The sequence below is a fragment of the Bos indicus x Bos taurus genome, chromosome 10 (assembly GCF_003369695.1).
Source record: "Bos indicus x Bos taurus breed Angus x Brahman F1 hybrid chromosome 10, Bos_hybrid_MaternalHap_v2.0, whole genome shotgun sequence".
In the NCBI taxonomy this organism is placed as follows: Eukaryota; Metazoa; Chordata; class Mammalia; order Artiodactyla; family Bovidae; genus Bos; species Bos indicus x Bos taurus.
Window position 1 is genome coordinate 1,542,432 of NC_040085.1, and position 12,988 is coordinate 1,555,419.

The following is a 12,988-nucleotide window of genomic DNA, read 5'->3' on the forward strand; positions in this document are numbered from 1 at the left end:
ATGGGGCTACAAAATTTGAAGGCTTTCTTATATCCATCAGTGCTTCACACCATTCTACTTATTTATATTTTCCTTTTCTCATGTCTAAGGAACATAAAGGAAGAAAGATTAAAATAATGCATTAAATATCTTTTTCTAAGAAGTAGCTCACCAAAGATTAAATATCTTTTTCTAAGAAGTTACTCACCAGAGATTCTTTGAATATTTTGTTTAAAGAGAAGGGAACCATGTGAGTGACGTCTGGGTGCCAACTATCTGCTAGGTTCTGTACTAGTGATGTTTCATTTAATCCTCAAAACCTCTTTGAACTAGTGGTTTCCTAACAGTGATGAGAGTCCGAGACTTACTGCCCAAGAAACTGAGGGACTTTACCTGATTCATCACATGGAACCAGGTCTGGAAAGTACTTGATGCTCAAAAATATTAATTGGATTGATGTGAGAGTTGGACCATAAAGAAGGCTGGGTGCCAAAGAATTGATGCTTTTGAACTGTGGCTGAAGAAGACTCTTGAGAGTCCCTTGGACTGCAAGAAGATAAAACCAGTCAACCCTAAAAGAAATCAACCCTGAATATTCCTTGGAAGGACTAATGCTGAAGCTCCAATACTTTGACCACCTGATGTGAAGAGCCGACTCATTGGAAAAGACCCTTATGCTGGAAAAAGTTGAGGGCAGGAGGAGAAGGGGGCAACAGAGGAGGAGATGGTTGGATGGCATCACCAACTGAATGGACATGAGTTTGAGCAAACTCTGGGAGATGGTGATGGACAGGGAAGCCTGGTGTGCTGCAGTCCATGGGGTCACAAAGAGTTGGACATGACTGAGCGACTGAACAACAAAAAATCTGTTAAGGTTACACATCCAGTAAAGGAATAGAAAGAAAAGAAAGTGAAGTCGCTCAGTCGTGTCCGAGTCTTTGCGACCCCATGGACTGTAGCCTACCAGGTTCCTCCGTCCATGGCATTTTCGAGGCAAGAATACTGGAGTGAGTTGCCATTTCCTTCTCCAGGAAATATTCCCAACCCAGGGATTGAACCCTGGTCTCCCGCATTATAGGCAGACACTTTACCTTCTGAGCCACCAGGGAAGTCCAGAAGTCCATCTCTGAGCTTTCAGGACGCTAATGCAAGTTATGAATCCTCCAGAGAGTACGTAGAATGCAACATTTTCTAAGTTCACTTGTCCCTCCCCCTCCCCCACCAACACCCCTGGCCCCAGGACAATATTAGCATCTCACTAAGCCAGTGTTCTGTGCAGCACAGTTCATGAAGTCTGGTAAAGGAATAGCCAGATCCACATTTAGGGGACATGCTCACAATACTTGGGGTTAATGTTTGCTGACTCTTATTATGAGCCAGGCACGGTGCTAAATATTTTACACAGATTCTCATTTACTCCTTACAAAGGCCCTCCAAGGGCAGATAGTTTAAATATCTTTACTTTACAGAGAAATCACTGGTATTATTCTGGAACTAGGATTTGAACTGACAAAGTGTCAGCCCAAATGCCATGGTTTTAGTCACCTAATTGTACTGCTTTTACCAGTTACCTGTCTATGCATCATATGAAATATTGCGAAGTGATTTGGGAAAAAGGAGTTCTATGGCCAAAAAATGTGGGAAACATTGAGTTAAAAAGTTAACTTGGTTCTTGGCTTCAGGAATTCTCTGAGCTTTCAGGATGCTAATGCAGTTTATGAATCCTCGAGAGAGGACGTAGAATGCGACATCGGCTAAGGTCACGTGGCCCTCCCCCTCCCCCCCCCCACCGCCCCTGGCCCCAGGACAGTATTAGCATCTCACTGAGCCAGTATTCTGTGCAACACAGTTCACACAACGCTTGCCAAACTCAGTGGAGGGCTGCTGTTTCCTCTCCTTCCTAAAGAGCAGAATGAGAAAGAGGGCCTCAAAAGCCTGCTCCATTCCCATTAGGCCTTGGTGTTCTATACTGCTTCTTTTCATGGTATTGTAAGTCCGTATTTTAAAGAAAATAATTAGCATTATTTTAACATCTCACCTCTTTTTCTTATAATGAACCAACTAAGTTTTATATGAAAGAAGGATGGATACGTGCCTCAGTTTGTGCAATATATATTTCTCTGTATCCCTGTTCCCTTGAGCTAATGATGCTGATAGAATTATGGTGACAATTATTTTTGTTTTTATTTCTTAATTGAAATATAGCTGATTTACAGTGTTTCAGGTGTATATCAAAGCGATTCAGTTTTTTTCTGATATATATGTGTGTATATATATTCCTTTTTTCCTATACATTTTAACTTCTTTTTTATTGGAATATAACTGCTTTACAATGTTGTGTTAGTTTCTGCTGTACAACGTCAGGAATCAGCTATGTGTTACACATATCTGCTGCTTCTTTGGAGCCTGCCTCCCACACTCCCATGCCCCCTAAGTCATCGCAGGGCAGCGAGCTGAGCTCCCTGTGCTGCACAGCAGCTTCCTACTAGATGCTTTACACATGGTCGTGTATATATATCCATGCTGCACGCTTAATTTGTCCCCCGCTGTCCTGCCCCACCTGTGTCCACAAGTCCGTTCCGTACGTCTGCATCTTTTTTCCAGCCCATCATAGGTATATAACAGCAAGATACCAAATACAGTTCCCAACAGTAAATCCTTGTTGTTTATTTAGTGTACAGTGGCGTGTCTTTGTTAATTCCAAATTCCTAATTTATTCCCTCCGCTCCTCGTGGTGACAGTTTGACCTCAGCCTCCAGTGAACAGAAAGGTTTACTGTGAGAACTTAATCTAGCACTGACTTCTAACGTTTTACCTCCTATCGGCACAAAAGGTGACCAGTTGCACTGTACACATAAAAAATATCTGGTCTTTGCCTTTATTCTTTTGTAAAATATTTCATAGGCTGATGTTCAAAACATTCAGGAAGAGAAATTGACTTATAATGCTTGAAAGTTCATGGACCGGGGCACTCCATTAAAGCAGGGTTTGTAAGGAAAAAACACACTTTCTGTTTTTTGGCCAGCAGTTCTACTTTTGGGACATTTATTCCATACAGTGCTGTATGATAGAGACCAAGATTTATAGCTGGTGATTTCCTGAATAACAAGGCAAATAGCAAATGCCTCAGCGAAACAACTTTCATATGTTCTGCAAGGCGCAAAGTAGCACAGTGGAGTGGATGGTGTGTGTCCGGGTTTTTATGAGGTGGCATTTTGGGGAGTTGTGTGTGTGTGTGTGTGTGTATTTTTTGATCTCTTGCAAGACGAAATGATATTAATTGTTTTTCTTTCTGGATTTAACCTAAAATTGGAAAAATTTCACTGTTCATCCCCTTCATCCTTCTCCCAACATCCTCTCCTACCACCCTCTTCTTCTCACTATGTCACTTGAATCAGATCTTGTACTTTTATACAAAGAGCTGCTTATGGAAGCTATCTCAACTCAACTCAAAAAAAAAAAAATTGAGGAGAATATGTTTGAGTGATAGAATAAAAATTCCTCTTACCTGTATTTTGTTTTTGATAAGAGATTCAGATTTTCCCTGCATAGTAAAGAGAAAGCAAGCAATACTAATAAGAGAGAGTCCTCCCCACTGGAAATGAAATTGTGGTTCTCCAACCACCTTGAAGATGCTCATCAGAAATTGCTTCACCTTTGGTTGAGGACGAGACATTCACATATTGGTGTGGAGATTCGATTATTGTTGTTCAGTCACCAAGTCATGTCTGACTCTTCACAACCCCATGGACTGCAGCACGCCAAGCTTCTCTCTCCCTCACCATCTCCCAGAGTTTGCCCAAGTTCATGTCCACTGAGTTGGTGATGCCATCCAACCATCTCATCCTCTGATACCCTCTTCTCCTGCCTTCGATCTTTCCCAGCATCAGGGTCTTTTCCAGTGAGTCAACTCTTCACATCATGTGGTCAAAGTACTGGAGTTTCAGCTTCAGCATCAGTCCTTCCAGTGAATATTCAGGGTTGATCTCCTTTAGGATGGACTGGCTGGATCTCCTCGCAGTCCAAGGGGCTCTCAAGTGTCTCCTCCAGCACCACAGTTCGAAAGCATCAGTTCTTCAGTGCTCAGCCTTCGGTATGGTCTTCATGAGGTTCGGAAGGAGTAACCCATAGAAGGAACAGGGGAGGAGCAACTGCAAGGGCAGCAGGAGATGCTGGCTCGTTCCAGTTTTCATTTCTGTGGATTTTTAGGTCAAATTTGAAGGCAGTCTTTTGATAACATATGAGGTCTTTCTAGGTTTATTTCATGTGTACATACTTGATATATTGTCTGTAAATAAATCTTGTAAATCAGTTCGTAAAGAATCCGCCTGCAATGGAGGAAACCCTGGTTTGATTCCTGGGTCGGGAAGATCAGCTGCAGAAGGGATAGGCTACCCACTCCAGTGTTCTTGGGTTTCCCTTGTGGCTCAACTGGTAAAGAATCCACCTGCCATGCGGGAGACCTGGGTTCGATCCCTGGGTTGGGAAGATCCCCTGGAGAAGGGAGCGGCTACCCACTCCGGTATGCTGGCCTGGAGAATTCCATGGACTGTATAGGCCATGGGATCACAAAGAGTCGGACCCGACTGAGCAAATTTCACTTCACTTCACTTCATTTCATATGTAAACCTTGGGCTTCCCTGGTAACTCAGCTGGTAAAGAACACACCTGCAATGCAGGAGACCCCAGTTCAATTCCTGGGTTGGGAAGATCCCCTGGAGAAAGGAACGGCTACCCACTCCAGTATTCTGACCTGGAGAATTCCATGGAGAGAGGAGACTGACAGGCTACAGTCCATGGGGTTGCAAAGAGTTGGACATGTCTGAGTGACTTTCACTTCACTTCATTAAATCTTAGATGTATAAATCATTGAGTATAATTGAGAGTTTAGATGTAATTTTTCACAGTTACAGTCACGTTGACTTTCAACATGGGTACCAAGGGAAGTTAATTGGGTTCGATCCCTGGGCTGGGAAGATCCCCTGGAGGAGGGCATGGCAACCCACTCTAGTATACTTTCCTGGAGAATCCCGTGCACAGAGGGGCCTGGTGGGCTACAGCCCAAAGAGTCACAGAGAGTTGAACATAACTGAAGCAGCTTAGCATGCAGGCACAGAGTCTTTTCAGCACATGGTGCTGAGATAACTGGATATCCACATTCAAAAGAATGAATTTGGACTCTTACCACTCACCACATACAAAAAATAACTCAAGATGGATAAAAGATTTAAACGTAAGAGTTAAAACCATGAACGTCTTAGAAGAAAACATAGGTGAATATTTATGACACTCAGTTAAACAATGGTTTCTTAAATATGACATAAAAGTACAAGCAACTTGCTTCAAAAGACACTGTAAGAAAGCAAAAAGACAACCCATAGAATGAAGAAATATTTTCATCTTGTGTGCCTGATAAGGAATTGGTATAACAAATATATAGAGAGCTCTTATAACCCAATTTCTTTAAAAAAAAAAAAAAGGCTAAAACATGGGCAACAGACTTGAAAAGACATGTCTCTAAAGAAGATGTGTAAATAGGCAATAATAAAAAGATGCTCAGAACAAGACAAGGATGACTACTCTTCCCACTTTTTTCCAACATAATATTGGAAGTCCTAGCCACAGCAGTCAAAGAAGGAAAAGAAACTAAGTTGGAAAGGAACTAAAACTGTCACTATTTGCAGATGACGTGATATTATGCACAGAAAACCCTTAAGACCAAAAAACTATTGGAACTTAAAAATGAATTCATTAAAGTTGAAGGATAGAAAATTAATCACAGAAATCTGTTACATTTCTACACACCAATAATTAACCATTAGAAAGAGAAATAAGTAAAACTATCCTATTCACAACTGTATCAAAAAGAAAAAAACAAAAAGATGCTCAACATCATCATGCTCAGATGCTCAGTCGTGTCTGACTCTTTGTGACCCCATGGACTGTAGACCACCAGGCTCCTCTGTCCATGGGACTCTCCAGGCAAGAATACTGGAGTGAGGTGCCATTTCCTCCTCCAGGGCATCTTCCCAACCCAGGAATCAAACCCGTGTCTCTTATATCACCTGCATTGGTAGGTGGATTCTTTACCACTAGTGCCACCTGGGAAGCCCACTCAATATCATTAGCCATCACAGAGATGAAAATCAAAACCATATTGAGATGCCACTTTGAATCTACCTAGGATGGCTATACTCAAAAAGACAGCTGAGTGGTGGCAAGGAGGAGGGGAAGTTAGAATCCTCAGTGCTGCTTTGGGAAACCGTCTGGAAGTTCCAAAGAAGATCAAACATAGACCCAGCAATTCTTCTCCTACATATATACCCAGAGAAAGGAGAAAATATGTCCGTGCAAAAACCTAAACACTAATGTTTACAGCATCATTATTCATAGGAGCCAAAAAGTGGGAAAAAACCCAGATGTTCATAAACTGATACATATGATATATATCTATACAGTAGAATATTATTCAGCATTGGAAATGAATGCAGCGCTAATTATATCCTACATAATAGATGAACCTTGAAAGCATGCAAAAGAAGCTAGTCACAGATGGCCGTGTGTTGTAGGGTTCCATTTAAATGAAATAAACAGATCTCTAAGCAAAGAGTAGATTAATAGGTTGGAAATTTGGGAGTAAATGGGGAGTACTGTTAACTAGTTATATGGCTTCTTTTTGGAGTGATGAAAATGTTTGCTGAAAATCACTGCATGGTACAGCTTCAAAGAGTGTATGATGTGTGAATTCTCTCAGTATAAAGCTGCTATTAAAAAAAAAAGCGTATTGCATAATTAGTGTCGTACAGAATTCCATTTATAATTTTAGACTCCCGGACTAAAACTCAGCTTAGAGTTTTAAGTAACCTGCTCCAGGACACCAGCTAGTGATTGGAAAGCCAGACTTCCTGAACATCAGGCCCGTCATTTTCTGTACTGTGATTATGACAGGAAGTTTAACCCCAACAGACCATAAAAATCACACTTACTGAATTTTATTGGTTTGGCTGGGTAACACTAGCTTATGTAACTGGTAAGTCACTGAGGTTGAGGTTGACAGTAGAAGTTTAATTCCTTTTCATGTAAGATTCAGTAGCATAAGGCGAGGATGAGTGGATGCAGAAGGTTCCTTCTGTAACCTACAGAGGTTACTCAGGGACCCAGGGTGTTCTTACATCTTTTCTTTCAAGGTGGCCATGGGCTTTAGCATCCTGCTTGCAGATGGGGTTAGGGGGCTGGGGGTAGGGTGGTGTTTCCCTGGTGGCTCAACTGGTAAAGAATCTGCCTACAATACAGGAAACCCTGGTTCATTTCCTGGGTTGGGAAGATTCCCTGGAGAAGGGAAAGGCTACCCCCTCCAGTGTTCTGGCCTAGAGAATGCAGGGTCACAAAGAGTCGGACGCAATTTTCACTATGTCACATCAGTATGTCTTGGGCTTCCCTGGTGGCTCAGATGGTAAAGCATCTGCCTGCAATGCAGGAGACCAGAGTTGGATCCCTGGGTTGGGAAGATTCCCTGGAGAAGGAAATGGCAACCCACTCCGGTACTCTTGCATGGAAAATCCCATGGACAGAGGAGCCTGGTAGACTACAGACCATGGGGTTGCAAACAGTCGGACACCACCGAGCCACTTCACTTTCAGCAGATGGGGGAGGGGAAGCTCCCTGCGGGGCTTTCCTGAGGCCGCTCTCCATGTGATGCATGCCATTTCCTGTCTCATTCTGTGCTCATGACCTGGCTACTTGGCCCCACACAGATAGTACGGGGCTGGGAAATGACCACCCTGGCCAGCAGCCACCCCAGCTGTCTCCTAGCCCTGCGGTGAACCATTTGGTATCTACGCTCCAAGTTCTCTTCCCTTTGTTGGTGTTCAGTTGCTAAGTCATGTCCAAATCTTTGTGACCCCATTGCAGCATACCAGGCTTCCCTGTCCTTCGCTATCTCCCAGAGTTTGCTCAGACTCATGTCCATTGAGTTGATGACGTCATCCAAACATCTCATCCTCTGCCACCCCCTTCTCCTGCCCTCAATCTTTCCCAGCATCAGGGTCTTTTCCAGTGTGTCAGCTCTTCATCAGGTAGCCAAAATAGGGGAGCTTCAGCTTCAGCATCAGTCCTTCCAATGAATATTTAGAATTGATTTCCTTTAGCATTGACTGATTTGATCTCCTTGCTGTCCAAGAGACTCTCAAGAGTCTTCTCCAACAACACAGTTTGAAGGCATCAGTTCTTAGGCACTCAACCTACTTTATGGTCCAGCTCTCACAGCCATACATGACTACTAGAAAAACCATAGCTTTGGCTATACAAACCTTTGTCAGCAAAGTGATGTCTCTGCTTTTCAATATGCTGTCTAGGTTTGTCACAGCTTTTCTTCCAAGGAGCAAGCATTCTTTTAATTTTGCTTTAGATTAACATCTGCAAATGGTTATCCATAGCACCTTTCCTTATGAGATAGGCACAAGGATTAAATGATAATCCACATATAGTATTAAATCCAGATTCTAGAATAAAATGTGTTAAGTTGCTTCAGTCATGTCTGACTCTGTATGACGCTATGGACTGTAGCCCACCGGGCTCCTCTGTCTATGGGGTTCTCTAGGCAAGAATACTGGAGTGGATTGCCATGCCCTTCTCCAGGTGATCTTGCTGACCCAGGAAGCAAACTGGCATTTCTTACATCTAACCTGCATTCGCAGGCAGGTTCTTTACCACTAGCACCACCTGGGAAGCCCTCTAGAATGAAGTAGTGCTTAATAAACACTAGTTACCATTGATGGTAACAGCATCTTCTTCAGACTTTCAAGGCAGTGAAATATTAATGCCTAATGTTACAAAAAATGCTACATTTACAAGTCACTGGCAATATCCTAAAAGATTTTATGCTGTGATGCTTGGAAAACTCTTAAGCAGTCAGAATCTTTCACTTAATAACAATCTGTTGAATACACACTATCTATAAACTCATTTGACTGCATGGATCACAATAAACTGTGGAAAATTCTGAAAGAGATGGGAATACCAGACCACCTGACCTGCCTCTTGAGAAACCTGTATGTAGGTCAGGAAGCAACACTTAAAACTGGACATGGAACAACAGACTGGTTCCAAATAGGAAAAGGAGTACGTCAAGGCTGTATATTGTCACCCTGTTTATTTAACTTATATGCAGAGTACATCATGAGAAACGCTGGGCTGGAAGAAGCACAAGCTAGAATCAAGATTGTTGGGAGAAATATCAATAACCTCATATATGCAGATGACACCACCCTTATGGCAGAAGGTGAAGAAGAACTAAAGAGCCTCTTGATGAAAGTGAAAGAGGAGAGTGAAAAAGTTGGCTTAAAACTCAACATTCAGAAAACTAAGATCATGGCATCTGGTCCCATCACTTCATGGCAAATAGATGGGGAAACAGTGTCAGACTTTATTTTTGGGGGCTCCAAAATCACTGCAGATGGTGATTGCAGCCATGAAATTAAAAGACGCTTACTCCTTGGAAGGAAAGTTATGACCAACCTAGACAGCATATTAAAAAGCAGAGACATTACTTTGTCAACAAAGGTCTGTCTAATCAAGGCTATGGTTTTTCCTGTGGTCATGTATGGATGTGAGAGTTGGACTATAAAGAAAGCTGAGCACCGAAGAATTGATGCTTTTGAACTGTGGTGTTGGAGAAGACTTGAGAGTCCCTTGGACGGCAAGGAGATCCAACCAGTCCATCCTAAAGGAGATCAGTCCTGAGTGTTCATTGGAAGGACTGATGTTGAAGCTGAAATTCCAATACACCGGCCACCTGATGCAAAGAGCTGACTCATTGGAAAAGACCCTGATGCTCGGAAAGATTGAGGGCAGGAGGAGAAGGGGACGACAGAGGATGAGATGGTTGGATGGCATCATCAACTTGATGGACATGGGTTTGGGTGGACTCCGGGAGTTGGTAATGGACAGGGAGGCCTGGCGTGCTATGGTTCATGAGGTCGCAAAGAGTCGGACACAACTGAGTGACTGAACTGAACTGAACTGCTAAACACATTTTCAGTATAGTGGGATCACAAAAAGAAAAGATGGCTTTTGCCTTTGAGCACTTCATGTTGTGGTAAGCATTAGCAATGGCTCCACTTTAAATAGGAAATAGTTAACCTAAGTTTTTGGAATAATTTGTGTTTTCAGCCATCTGCACATATATTCTAACACAGACAAATATTAATGTGATTATCTTTTTGAAAAAGTAAACCCAATGTAAAATAGGTCAAAGTTGCTTTTATTTTAGCTTTCTACTTCTTGGTCTCAAATGTTGGTTTATCACCTCCCTCTCCTGCTATAAATTGTCAGTTTACCTCTCCCCGACCCTTCACAATCTACCCCTCAGTGATGAAATTATTATACAGCAGTTATATATTGCTGTGCAAAAAACCAATTTTGTAAATTTTTTCAAGATAATTATTTGAAAACAGGTTTGTTTTCCTGTGAAAGAGCATGATGCTGTAGTTTGTAGTTTACTTAGATTAGAAACTTGGTCTAGGGCAGTGGCTTTTAATTTGCCCACTTTTTTTTTTAATCAAAAAGACAACATTGTTATTGATTTCTCACAGTTTTAAAAATTCATCAAGCCTGTGGTACTCTTACATTCATTTGAAGCAAGACCCGTATAACCAAATCATCCTTATTCACCTTGTGTGTGTTATGTGAAAGTAAATTTCGCATCTCATGTTACTATGGAAAGTTCCTTGTTCTTCCACGTTTTCCCAGTCCCCCTAGGATGTTAGAGCTGCAGGAGGCTTAACATCCTGTCCTTCTCATCTGCCCCTTCAACAGAGGAGAACACGGAGGCCCAGGGAGGTCAGGGGACATGCCTGGGGCCGCAGTGGATGTGGGGCTGCCTCCTGGTACAGAGAGGTCCCTCCACATGAAGCCCCTCTCCCTGGCTGGGAATATCCCCTTTCCTTTGACCCCCCTCCCCACTTTCTAAGCTGTCACCACATCTTGTTACATTCCTTTGAAATGCCTCTTGCTTTCCACCCTTCCCGTTTCTTCCTGTCTCATCCAGTCCCTCACCTCCTTGCATTGGGAAAGGTGAGTGCTTTGTCTTTGGGGCCTCCATTATACAAGATTGAATTTTCTCTAAATACCACTGTCAGCCTGTCCCTCCTCTGCTGTGGGTCTGCCAAGAGCTTCCTGCTTCCTGCAGCAAATGTCACCGCTTCTCTTACAGCAGCTCCTGCTTTCCCTGTGTATGCTCAGCTTGCTTCCTTTCTCCCCATGCACCCTAGGGACCCTGGGTCTTCTCTGGGTTTGTTCCATGCCTCAGCCATGTTTCCTTCGTGATTCTAGTATGTCCTGCCCCCCAGCTCCCAGTGTGCCCCTGCCTTGCCTTTCCAAATCCTCCCTTTCCAGCTGAATCCAGATCCCACCACCTTGTCATTTTTCCCTGCTTCTCCACTGAGCCCAGTGCCCCCTGCCCCCACACTATTCCCCAATTTTTTCTTGTTAGGTACTAATAGTTGTATTGGGCATCATAGCCTGTCTTACATGGCTCTCTGATTTTTTCTTACACTTGTGTTGCCTTCCCAGTTTTGTTAAATGCTCTTTGAAGGCAGGGCTTATATTTATGTTTTTTCTCATCAGTTCGGTTCAGTCTCTCAGTTGTGTCTGACTCTTTGTGACCCCATGGACTGCAGCACCCCAGGCTTCCCTGTCCATCACCAATTCCCGGAGCCTACTCAAACTCATGTCCATCGAGTCAGTGATGCCATCCAACCATCTCATCCTCTGTCACCCCCTTCTCCTTCCTGACTTCAATCTTTCCCAGCATCAGGGTCTTTTCCAATGAGGCAGTTCTTCACATCAGGTGGCCAAAGTATTGGAGCTGAAGCTGAAGTCCTTACAATGAATATTCAGGACTGATTTCCTTTAAGATTGACTGGTTGGACCTCCTTGCAGTCCAAGGGACTCTCAAGAGTTTTCTCCAACACTACAGTTCAAAAGTATCAATTCTTTGGCACTCAGCTTTCTTTATAGTCCAACTCTCACATCCACACATGACTACTGGAAAAACCATAGCTTTGACTAGATGGACTTTGTTGGCAAAGTAATGTCTTTGGTTTTTAATATGCTGTCCATGTTTGTCATAGCTTTTCTCAGTTCTGTTCAGTCTCTTAGTCGTGTCCGACTCTTTGCGACCCCATGGACTATAGCCCACCACGCTCCTCTGTCCGTGGGATTTCCCAGGCAAGGATATTAGAACGGGTTGCCATTTCCTTCTCTAACTCCATATTTCACATTGCCTAAACAAGTGGTCAATAAATACTCCTTGCTTATTAGGGACTCTTTGAGCTTCTAAAAAGTGTTGGCCAGAGCTACAGGCACTTGAGACATTTTACAGTGTTCACTGCCTGGATCCAGATCTGTTGTTATTAGTGCAGAGCAGCCCTCTCCTCCCTGCCAAGTGTGATGGAGTCAGTGCTGCTGTGTTACTGGTCTTCTGAGGGGCCTCACTGTATAGGTGTGGGGCTCACACTCAAGTTGCTGATGTGGTGGTGGGTTTGTGGCAGAGAGGTGAGGGCTTGCACCCCTGGTTCTTGGGTCTTACAGTAGGGAAGAGTTCCTCAAGCACGGGGAGGAAGCACAATATCCTGTGAGCTCTGGCAGACTCTCTGCACCCCGGTGTAAAATGTGAACTGGCCTGGCCTTCCTCCAACTGTGTGTCTTTGAGCCAGTAATGACCTTGGTGCTCTCTTTTCTACGATACTGGCAGAGTGTCCTAAGATTGAATCTGATCTTTTCCTGAACAACTTCCTCAGTACCCAGAAAATAGCTTCCCCAAAAGGTAAGTGTGTTGTAGTAAGCTCCTGGCATTGGAAAAACGAATGTGTCTTATTTAAGGAAGACTGTGTCTGCTTTCTGGATTTCGATCTCCCTTTTCTGGGCCTTCCTGCCTCTCCTGGTAGTCATTTCCAGACTAAGCAACTGCAGATTTTACCGCACCTTAGACTACACTCTCCCCACGGCA

At 43.3% G+C, this 12,988-nt stretch overlaps 1 protein-coding gene across 2 annotated transcripts in view; it reads left to right on the forward strand.

The window, feature by feature from the left end:
- The window catches only part of IQGAP2 (IQ motif containing GTPase activating protein 2), a 307,119-nt gene that overhangs the window by 148,084 nt on the left and 146,047 nt on the right, over window positions 1–12,988 (forward strand). The gene's annotated exons all lie outside the window — the stretch shown is intronic.